We start from the raw sequence: 10,954 nt of genomic DNA, 5'->3' as shown, positions 1-10,954 counted from the left end.
CCCCCCCTCTCTCCCCCTTCCTCCCTCCCTCCCTTTCGTTCTTTTGTTTTGTTTTGTTTTGTTTTTTTTTTTTTGAGACGGAGTCTCGCTCTGTCACCCAGGCTGGAGTGCAGTGGCCGGATCTCAGCTCACTGCAAGCTCCGCCTCCCGGGTTTACGCCATTCTCCTGCCTCAGCCTCCCAAGTAGCTGGGACTACAGGCGCCCGCCAACTCGCCCGGCTAGTTTTTTGTATTTTTTAGTAGAGACGGGGTTTCGCCGTGTTAGCTAGGTTGGTCTCGATCTCCTGACCTCGCGATCCACCCGTCTCGGCCTCGGCGCGGTGGAGCTTTCCTATTTTGAAGGACAAAAGTATAACTTCTATTTCTTTATTTTATTTCCTCCATATCAGGGCCTTAGTAAAGGAATCAATGGACCGATAACTAAATTTGATAATTTGGAATAATTACAAAAGGGCAAGCTGGAACCCTGATAAAGTATCAGTTAGCACAGTAGTTTTCAAACTTAAATGTGCATCAGGCAGGTCTAATAAAACACAAACTTCTGGGCCCAATCCTAGAGTTTTCATTCAGCAGGTAAGTTTGAGTGGGCCCAAGTATTTGCAATTCTAACAAAATCTCAGATGATGCTGATGCTGTTAATCTGGAGACCACACTTTTGAGAACACAGTGAATTAGAATACTGATGTAAAGGAACTCACATCATTTTATTCCAATTCAAAGCAGATTTACCTTGGGAAGCTCCAGATGTTGCACATTTTAAATGAACTGAGGTCCACAGCTGCATCAGAAGTAGTAACAGTTGGCTCTGTCTGACAGAGGGAAAGAAATGACAAAAAAGGCAACTACGTGTTAGGAATTTTGATTTGTTTAAATATAAGGGCCACGTATTCAAAATTATTTTATACATTATACAAAATTATTTTAATACATTTATTTTAATACACTATTGCTATTTTAATACATTTATTTATTTTAATACATTTTGCTATTTTAACATTCCATGGAATTTATGAACATTATATTCTTTTCAAAATACTTATGAGGTGTAACTGGACAACAATCAGTTGAGAGCACAGATAGACCAAGTGGCTTGAAGGCTGCCTGGATTTACTGTATAACGAAAACTGATGGCAGCCCAGCTACCAAATGGTGAAACTCACTGACAGAGCACCAGCAGAAACACCATTCATTATTCTTTACTGCGTTATTTATCAAGTGAATTGAAAACTTTAATGTTTTACCTGAACGTTATTAAAATTCCTTAAGAGACATATTTAGTACAAGTAATATGATAACAAAATATATTACTTTATAACCTAGTTATCTTAAATAACCACATGGCATAGTTGAACGTTAGGAGCATCCAGAATGAGACAATGATTTGTACATCTGTCTTATATACACATAAGCTCTATTTTATATATTGATTTAGGAAAGAATGTTTCTCTTCCTACAGCTACCCCACTGATAATCACCAAGGTTCCTCTAATTTAAAGCTTTTCATTCTCTACTAACTCCTTTTATTCATCATACACATGTATCCAAAGCTTTCCTAAATCAAAACAAAACCACTCTCCCAATTCTCTATCACCCTCTAGCCACTGCCTCTCTCTCTCCTTGATTTCTTGTCCATCATTTGCCTCCTCAAAACCACTAAAAGTCTCCTAGTTACCAAACCCAAAGGACTCTCTCTACTCATCTTCTTGCTGGATTCTTGCTACATGGCAGCATGTAGAGCTGTGGAGTGTACCCTTGAAAGACACTCTCCTCTGCTGCTCTGCCACATGCCCTCCTGGTTCTTCATAGTCTCTGATCTCTTTGTTCACCTTCCTCCTTATTGTTGCTACCACATGATTGTGCCCTTGGCCTTCTTTCTCTCTAAATGCTCTCTCAAGCATCTCAGCTTCCATGGCTAAGAAACGCCAAATCTGCATCTACAGGAAATCATCTCTAAACTGGAGACCAAATGTCCCAATGTACACTTCTACCAGGCTATCCAACAGGCACTTCGTTCTTAACCCGCCACAAATAGAATGTACCGTATTTTGCAAATATCTTTCTGTATTTTCTATTTGGTAAAAGACAGCCACCCCTCATATCACTAAGTCAGACATCTGAAACCTTGTATATCCTATCTGTTTTATTCTCCAGTCCAAGGAGCAATATCTGGTATATGGCAGAGTACTCAGAAAATATTTGTTGGATAAACACATCTTCAACCATTCATTTTCCTCAATGAGTATATTTATTTGGGGATGAAGTATTACCAATTTGGGTCTTAAACATCTGATGTAACCATCCCCTCTTCTAGCTTTAGTTCAGGTCCTCGTTAACTGTTTCCTGAATTATTCCAATAATTATCTTACTTCCTCTAACTTCTCTCTCCTGCTATCTCTGATTTTCTCTACAGTACTGCCAGAGAAATTTTAACTATACATTTCTCATTCTTTGAGCTCCACACTGTCTCAAAGACAAGGCTGGCACATGTTAGCCTACCAGCGTATTCCATGATCTGACCCTTTCCCCTCTAACATTGACCCTTTCCCCACCAGCTCCCATTCCCTGCCCCTCATTGCTCAGTGATGCTCTATAATTTTGTTCCCTGCATTGGCCAGAGTATCCATGCCATTACTTACTCCATGCCCTCTGCTTGCAACATTTTACCCCCCAAATCTTCCAACATACACTTCACATGTAATCTTCCCTATAAAGTTTTATTCTCAATTTCTTTTCAGAGGCAGAACTGATAACTCTTTTCCTACTCTCACTATTCCCTAGGCAGACTACAAGTACTCTTCACATAAGTGGTATGCTTATTTCCATGAGCGTCTTCTTATACTAGGATTTACACTCCTTGAAGGCCAAGGCTATAACTTATCTACCTCTAAGATCCCTAAGTGTTAGGTAATTGTTTGATTGAATTAATAAGGTGCACATCAATCAAGTCTTCCCAGAGAAACAAACATAAGTTACATATACCTCCTTATTTTGAAGATTTTCTGAGGCAGAAGGCAAAGGTTCTACTGCATTTCCAGGACATACGGCCATCTGATTCACTGCATCTTTATTTCTGAAAGCAAAAAAACAACAACCTGTTATAACATAATGGTATTATTTTCATTCTCTTACTTCAAAAGTCAGAAGGTTATCAGAGAAAATGTTTAACCCCAAAACCTGGAACTATGACACTTACATATTTACAAATATTTTCTTTTCTTTCTTTTTTTTGAGACAGAATCTCTTTCTGTTGCCCAGGCTGGATTGCAATGGCACAATCTCAGCTCACTGCAACCTCCACCCCCCAGGTTCAAGTAAGTCTCCTGCCTCAGCCTCCCTAGTAGCTGGGACTACAGGCGCATGCCACCATGCCCGGCTAATTTTTTGTATTTTTTCTTTTTTTTAGTAGAGACAGGGTTTCACCATGTTAGCCAGGATGGTCTCGATCTCCTGACCTCATGATTCGCCCGCCTCAGCCTCCCAAAGTGCTGAGATTACAGGCATGAACCACCACTCCCGGCCACAAATGTTTTATTTTCATCCAAAAGAACTCCGAGTAGAAATGCTAACAAAAGTATTTGGTAAACTAGCAAAAGAAAAATGATCACCTGATAAAAATTATTTTCACTTTAGAAGGGGCACATTTAATGATTGATGAGGCATTCTGATGACTTCTTCCATATAAAATCTGACCATTGATCTGTGAGAAATAAATATCATTAGTTGGGTCTGAAATTTTAGTATCATAAATTTTTATCATCCTTCCTCATTAATGAAAAGCACATTTTTTCTTCCTTTAAAATATATTTTATATTAAATGTTATACATTTTCCTCCCCAGAACATGAACCTGACTTTTCATGGTGAATAAAAGAATAGCTCATGTTTAAAGCCAGCGTTAAAATAACGCACATGAAGTCTGACATCCATGGACTGCTGATAAAGAGGCACCACTGGGACCAACTGCAGGAGAGTAGACAGCAAATTTCCTGGCAGGCACTGGGCTCCCAGGATGCTCTGCACAAAATGAGGGTTCTGTGGAAAAACTTGTCACCTGCAAGACCATCCTGGGAAGTTCCTTACTGTCGTATTTCCCACTTAGTTTCAAAACTCAAGCCCTGGAAATAGGTCACTGGGAGAAGGCATGCTGGGTAGATTCAGGATTTAGGCAGCAAACTGTGCCTAAACAGTATAGTGCCTAATGCAAATGACTGGCTCAGTCATTTGGTCGTTTAATCACTGCCAACTGAGCCTTCCGTGTCTATAGGGAGAAACATACTCAGCATGGGAAGAGTATAAAGGCAGTATAAAATCATGTGGATCCCAGCCCAGGAGGGGCAAGGACAAACAACACAAGCAAATAAAATTCTAAACCCTATAAAGTATGGTCCACAAATTTATTTTGTTTGGCAAGCTGAGTTACTGCTTGTTATTTAGCCTTAACCTTGACCCCACCCCACCTCACCCTCATCACTTCTCCCATTAGTGATTCAAGTTCCAGAATGTCCGTCCAGTGGGTCAGCCTCTGGGGAATGACTGGTCACTTGGCTTTTCAAAAACTCCTAATAAAAATGCAGCACACAAAACAAATGCTTTTGAAGTGTGAGCTTTATTACTATCTTGGGGCAAAAATTGTTTCTGGTGCTACACAGTCATGACCTTTTAATGGATGTTAATGGGAACATGGACTCTACTTAGTAGAAATTTGGTTTAGAGCCAGATTTGCTGCAATGCATCTATTTTATTAAGCAAGCAATGGCTTTCTCAGTCGCTATAAGGTATAGGTGATTTTCTGGAAACTGACGGTTCCATTTACACTTATAAAACAAGAATAAATTCAAAGTTTTCCACAAAAACTTACCTCTAGAAGCTCATCTGCAATTTGTAATCGACCATCTTTTCCTGCAGCTCCATTTGGATCAATCCCCACTATGAAGACACTCATCCTGGATCGGTCTTTGTTCCCAGCAAGACTTAGGCCCAAACCACTATGACCTTTCTCCAGTTCAATCATATGCAGCTCACCTGTTAGGGTTCCATAACGCTCTCTGATATTTTCTACATACAACAACAACAACAAATACATATTTAAAGTTAATTTACAGTCAAATGCTTTACTGTGGAAAGCTATTTAGTTTTGTCTCAAAAGGGCAGTATTTTGTATCAAAATGTAATCTTTGTCAGTTAAAAGCTAAATAGACTAGTCACTTGGGCATCAGGACTGGTTTCCTAGAGGACCCAAACTTTGAGGAATTTCTTTGCATCTAGGGTGCAGAGAGCACAATGTCTGATTAATCAGTTCACCTTGGGGTGGTTATGCCAAAGAGAAGTAATTCATATTTACAAACTCTAAAAAGACTATGATTAAACCAGAAACTTGATCATTTGCAGAGGAGAACAGAACTGAGGCATCCAGAATATCTGTGTTCACTGAACAGTGGGAGCTTTTCTCCCATTGGAATATCAACATTATATATCACATCATNTTAATGATTGCCATTCTAACTGGTGTGAGATGGGATCTCAATGTGGTTTTGATTTGCTTTTGTGTGATGGCAAGTGATGATGAGCATTTTTTCATGTGTCTGTTGGCTGTATGAATGTCTTCTTTTGAGAAATGTCTGTTGATATCCTTTGCCCACTGTTTGATGGGGTTGTTTGTTTTTTTCTTGTAAGTTTGTTTGAGTTCTTTGTAGGTTCTGGATATCAGCCCTTTGTCAGATGAGTAGATTGCAACAATTTTCTCCCATTCTGTAGGTTGCCTGTTCACTCTGATGGTAGTTTCTTTTGCTGTGCAGAAGCTCTTTAGTTTAATTAGATCCCATTTGTCAATTTTGGCTTTTGTTGCCATTGCTTTTGGTGTTTTAGACATCAAGTCCTTGCCCATGCCTATGTCCTGAATTGTACTACCTAGGTTTTCTTCTAGGGTTTTTATGGTATTAGGTCTAACATTTAAGTCTCTAATCCATCTTGAATTAATTTTCGTATAAGGAGTAAGGAAAGGATCCAGTTTCCTCCTAAGGACGTTCATTTCCAAACAGATACATTCAAGTTCTTTGGGCATTTAGCAATGAGAGTGGACAGAAACCTGTGCTGCCTGTCAGAAGCCCTTCTTACATCCTGAGTGATCAGCTATAAATCACTTAATCCTATTGGTCCTCACTTTCTTCTTCTGTAAATGGGGCTGCCTATATTAAGGGTTATTGTTGGGATTGGATGAGCTAATGAGCAAGGTTCCTTCGTTCTGCAATATAAAAGCTGGTTTCTGCCTTTCGCCTCCTTTTTTATTTATTCAGCAGATGTCTATTATGTGTACTTCCCTTTCTAAATTAGATGCTATTGAGGAATGCAGGACCTTGGAGAACCTCAATGTATTGCCCACTGAAAGCTTCCATTTATATGTAGATTTCAAACAAATCTAAAGCTCAGGTAGCTAGAATGTATTTATTGATGAAAGCCAAAGTAAGTAAGGGGATACAAGAATCTTTTAAAAGTAGCTAGACAGAAGAGGCAATTAACCATGATTTTAATGATTTTAAGTGTGGGCTTTGGAGTCACTTAACTTCTCTGGGCAATAGGCAAGCCATTTGTTCCATGGTAAGCAGGTATATGCAAGCCAACCCCAAAGACTGAGGGAGCTGGGAGCCTGAAGAAAGAGGCTGACAAATCCAGTTTATCAGAAAGAAATGCTTAATAAGGACTTATGTACAGAAGCCATGTTGCTGGTGGCCACAAGACAGTGGATCCCAGCATCCACCCTCCAGAAAGTATTCTTTACCTAGCAAGGATAAAGACATGTAGCTGGTCACGTCTCGGAGTTTCTTGCAGAAACTTGTTACCAGTGGAGAGGTTAGGTAAACATCTTTTGAAGGATTATCTATGCTACAGGGCTCGCTACAGAACACCTTGGTATGCAGGAGTCAAACACTGGTCACCATGGCAGTTTCGCTTCAAGGTGGTGTCACTCTTGCCATACAACAGGCTATTTTCTATACCATTTAACTTCTCTGGGTCTCACTTTCCTCATGAGATGAGGAGAATCCCTTTACATTAGATATGCTATTGTAAAGATTAAATGAAAATTTATACAAAGTACTTACCACAGTGCGAGTTATTATAATTATTTTGTTAATACTTCTAACCATGAATTTCTGAGTTCCCGATAGAATATATCCTTGGAAACATCTCTTGAAGAAGCCATTGTTAAAATGACATTAAGTGACATATTGCACTAAGCCTGGCACTCCTAACCCCATTAGTACATGGCTCTGAGAATAAAACTCAATTAAGCAAAGAAGGGAGAAAGACACAGCTTCTAACACTCATGAATCAGCTTAAATCTTTTGTCATTTTACTATCCTACATTTTTTAAAATTATAGTTAGTTATTTGACATAATAATTCAATGGTAATGTAACATGTGTTCATTATGTTATTTACTTCTTAGCAACCCTGTGAGCTTGCTATTATTTTCTCCACTTTGAACTGTTCCCATAACTCCAAATAGTAGAGCTGGAATTGAGCTCTGGTCTTCTGCCTCCAAGTCCCATTTCCCATCCATTACCTATTTCAACTTGCTACTGGGCCCCATCTGTCTTTCTAAAATGCCTGTATGTTCCTTCTAGGAATCCTGTACTTCAGTCAAACTGATTTGAATCAAGAGCTCATGGAGAAGGTTTTGAGAATTTATCCCTCCTTGCCTTGGTTTATATCACTTGGTCTTTCTGACTTCTTTTAACTTATATAAATCCTACATACACTAAAGACCCAATTTAAATCTCACCTGTGTTTATTTTGAAATATTACTTCAATATTTTGGTTTATATAGTACTTACTATTAATGTCTTCATTTTGTTTGTCACTTAACCGTGTTTGACCCAAGAGCTTGTCTCCTGTGATGAAATTTGATGTGGGTATCTTTTCTGTACATCTAAAGCATACACATGTTGACAGAAGAAATTCTCACTTTTCTTTCCCATTACTTACTGTCATGGACATAGTTCAGACTGAGTAAGTATCTGGGAAGGAAGAATGAATGAACGGTTATGTGCTGTACATGCATAGGGGAAAGATCTTGAGATCAGGAGAGTCAGGAAGAGAATAATTTTGCATTGTCTAAAAGTGAGAGCTCTACTAACAGCTCAGTTCTAGTTCTGTTTTGACTCCTTAGAAACTCTCAAGTCAATTATCTTTTAAAATCTTTTCTATTTTTTAAAATGGAAAATAGAAGTATAAGCAGAGAGCTCCCATACATAGAATCTAAACCCACAGTAGCTGACTGAAAGGCAAATTCAGTTGATCAGAAAACAGTTTTGATTAAAGATTAATTTTAGCACAGTTTGTCCTAGGAGGTACCCATGCATCAAAGCAGGTAATAGCCGCCTATGACTGTCAAAGCTGTGCTTCATATCCATACAATTTTATGTGGAGAAAGCCTTGAAATAGGATTAAGAGTTTTCTTCTTTTGAATTTTAGAGAAGCTTCTACCTTCAAAATAATCCTCCAAATAATAATAATTTGTTGCGCTTAATTTGACTTTTCATTCTTGTTTATTACTCTTTTCTAGCTGCTGAATTATACAGCTCGTTGAAAATATATTTCCTTGAAGCCAGGCACAATGGCGCATGCCTGTAGTCCCAGCTATGTGGGAGGCTGAGGTGGGAATTCAAGACCAGCCTGGGAAACATAGCAAGACCCCATCTCTAAAAAACTTTTAAAATAATATTTTAAAACCAAAAAAAAACACGAAAATATATTTCCTTAATTTGTTTTCTATTTCCTGTATGGTAGTGTTTTAATAACTAGCCCCAAACAAAGTATCTCAGATCTCTTCTTGCTAAGGACTATATGCAATCTGGTAAAAGTAAGTTGGAAAGCTGAGCAGTTAAATAAAAAATTGCACACTTATATGTTGTTATCCTTTGTCATCCTGTTTTCTTTTCTTATTTATTTATTTATTTATTTTATTTTTTTGAGACTCAGTCTCACTCTGTTGCCTAGGCTGGAATGTAGTGGTATGATCTCGGCTCACTGCATCCTCCACCTCCCAGGTTCAAGCGCTTCTCCTGCCCCAGCCTCCCAAGTAGCTGGGATTACAGGTGTGCACCACCATGCCTGGCTAACTTTTGTACTTTAATTAGAGATGGGCTTTCACCATGTTAGCCAGGCTGGTCTTGAACTCCTGACCTCAGGTGATCCACCCGCCTCAGCCTCTCAAAGTGCTGGGATTACAGGTCTGAGCCACCACGCCCAGCCTCATCCTGCTTTTCTGATATCAATAAATTGTTTGTTGAGGTGTATATAGTTGTTTTGTAGTATTATAGTTGAGTTTGGGCATATTATGCATGCAGATTTGTTGCTTATTGTTTCTTTTAAGACTCCTCTTATTGCAAATAACAGAAAAAACGAACTAATTCTATTAGGTTTCATCAAGGAAGAGGATTTATGGACTCAGGTCAGCAACCTTCAAGGGTAGTTGGTTCTGTGACTGAATAGTGTCATCAAGTGCCTGTTTCTTTCCCTGTCTCTGTGATACTGTGCCATTCAGTGTCAGCTTTATCCCAAGACTTGTCTTTCTCATGGTTTTAGAATGGCTGCCAACCATAGTTGGGCCATGCGCTACTTCTTTTATATGTATCTTGGGGAAGGGAGAGAATGGCTATTCAAGCCTTCTGAGCAAAAGTTCCAAGGTCCATCCTAATTGAATCAGTTCAGATCATGTGTCTACTTTTGAGCCAGGGACTGTGACCATGGGACTGTAATTGTAGAATTGACTTCAGTTGTTCAAACCCCATTCTTGGAGCTCCTTAACTTTTGCTATGTAACAAATTACCACAAAACTTCACAACTTAAACAACAGGCATTTATGGTCTCACAGTTTCTATGGGTTAGGAATTTCAGAGCATTTTAGCTGGGGGATCTGCTGAGAATCTCTTGTGCAATTGCGGACACATTGCCAGCTAGGGCTACAGTCATCTCAAAATTTGACTGAGCTGGACATTGCTTCCAAAATGATTTACCCAAATGGCTGTTGGCAAGAAGCCTTATTTCTTCTAAATGGGGCTGCTTGAGTTTTCTTAGGACAATGGCGGCTGGCATCTTGCAGAGCAAGTTATCCAAGAGAGACAGCAAGGAGGAAGCCCCTTTGCCTTTTTTGACCTGACTGTGAAGTTATACACCATTACTTCTGCTTTATTCTCTTTGTTAGAATCAAGTCACTAAGTCTAGCCCCTGCTCTTAGGTTCCTTCTTGAAGGGAGAAGTATCAAAGAATTTCTGCGCATATTTTAATCTACAGCCTGAAACATGGTGAGGGAAGAAGGTGGGAGAGAGAATATGGAGGTTGGGGGAAGAGAGGGGTGGGTGGGAAGGCTAGATATTCTAATAAAAATCAATTTGTATAGAGGGGTAAGATGGGAAGCAGTATTAGGTAAACAATCAGCAAATACTCACTGTACCAATAAAGTACTTTCCTGACTGTTACGTGACAAGTATTATTATTCCATTTTGTAGACAAGAAAATCTAGATTTCGTAGGTAAGAAAATTGAGGATTAGAGATGTTAAGTGCCATATCCAAATTTCTATTGTTAGGTAGAAGGTAAAGTCAATTCTGCTCACTCTAAAGGTGCAGCTTACTCTGGCAGATACACATGACTGATTACCTGGAAAGAAAGAGGTAGCAGAGAGATGGTCAGTGACAGTTTCAAACTCATGAGGCATTAATAATCTACCTCAGAAGAGCCGCAGGTTGATAATCTTTAAAATGATGTTGAAACCTACCTTGGTGTCATAGCCATTACCATAAACATCTCTGATGGCACATTTAACTCATGTGTATATTTCAGAGAAACCATGTCAAGATTCCCTTTTCTCTTCTTTGCTTTTTGTAACTTTTCTCTGGAGAAAAAATTAGGTTGCTGGCTCTGGCCAGCATGAAAATGTTAAAAACTCGATTTTAAT

At 39.0% G+C, this 10,954-nt stretch overlaps 1 protein-coding gene across 1 annotated transcript in view; it reads right to left on the bottom strand.

Annotated features, from left to right (window-relative positions):
* Positions 1-10,954, bottom strand: part of MPDZ (multiple PDZ domain crumbs cell polarity complex component) — a 163,714-nt gene that overhangs the window by 30,348 nt on the left and 122,412 nt on the right. The window lies entirely within an intron of this gene.

Source organism: Rhinopithecus bieti, unplaced genomic scaffold (genome assembly GCF_001698545.2).
Source record: "Rhinopithecus bieti isolate Rb0 unplaced genomic scaffold, ASM169854v2 scaffold_3067, whole genome shotgun sequence".
Classification (NCBI taxonomy): domain Eukaryota; kingdom Metazoa; phylum Chordata; class Mammalia; order Primates; family Cercopithecidae; genus Rhinopithecus; species Rhinopithecus bieti.
Note: the sequence above shows the minus strand (reverse complement) of the source record. Positions and strands in the feature narration are given on the sequence as shown.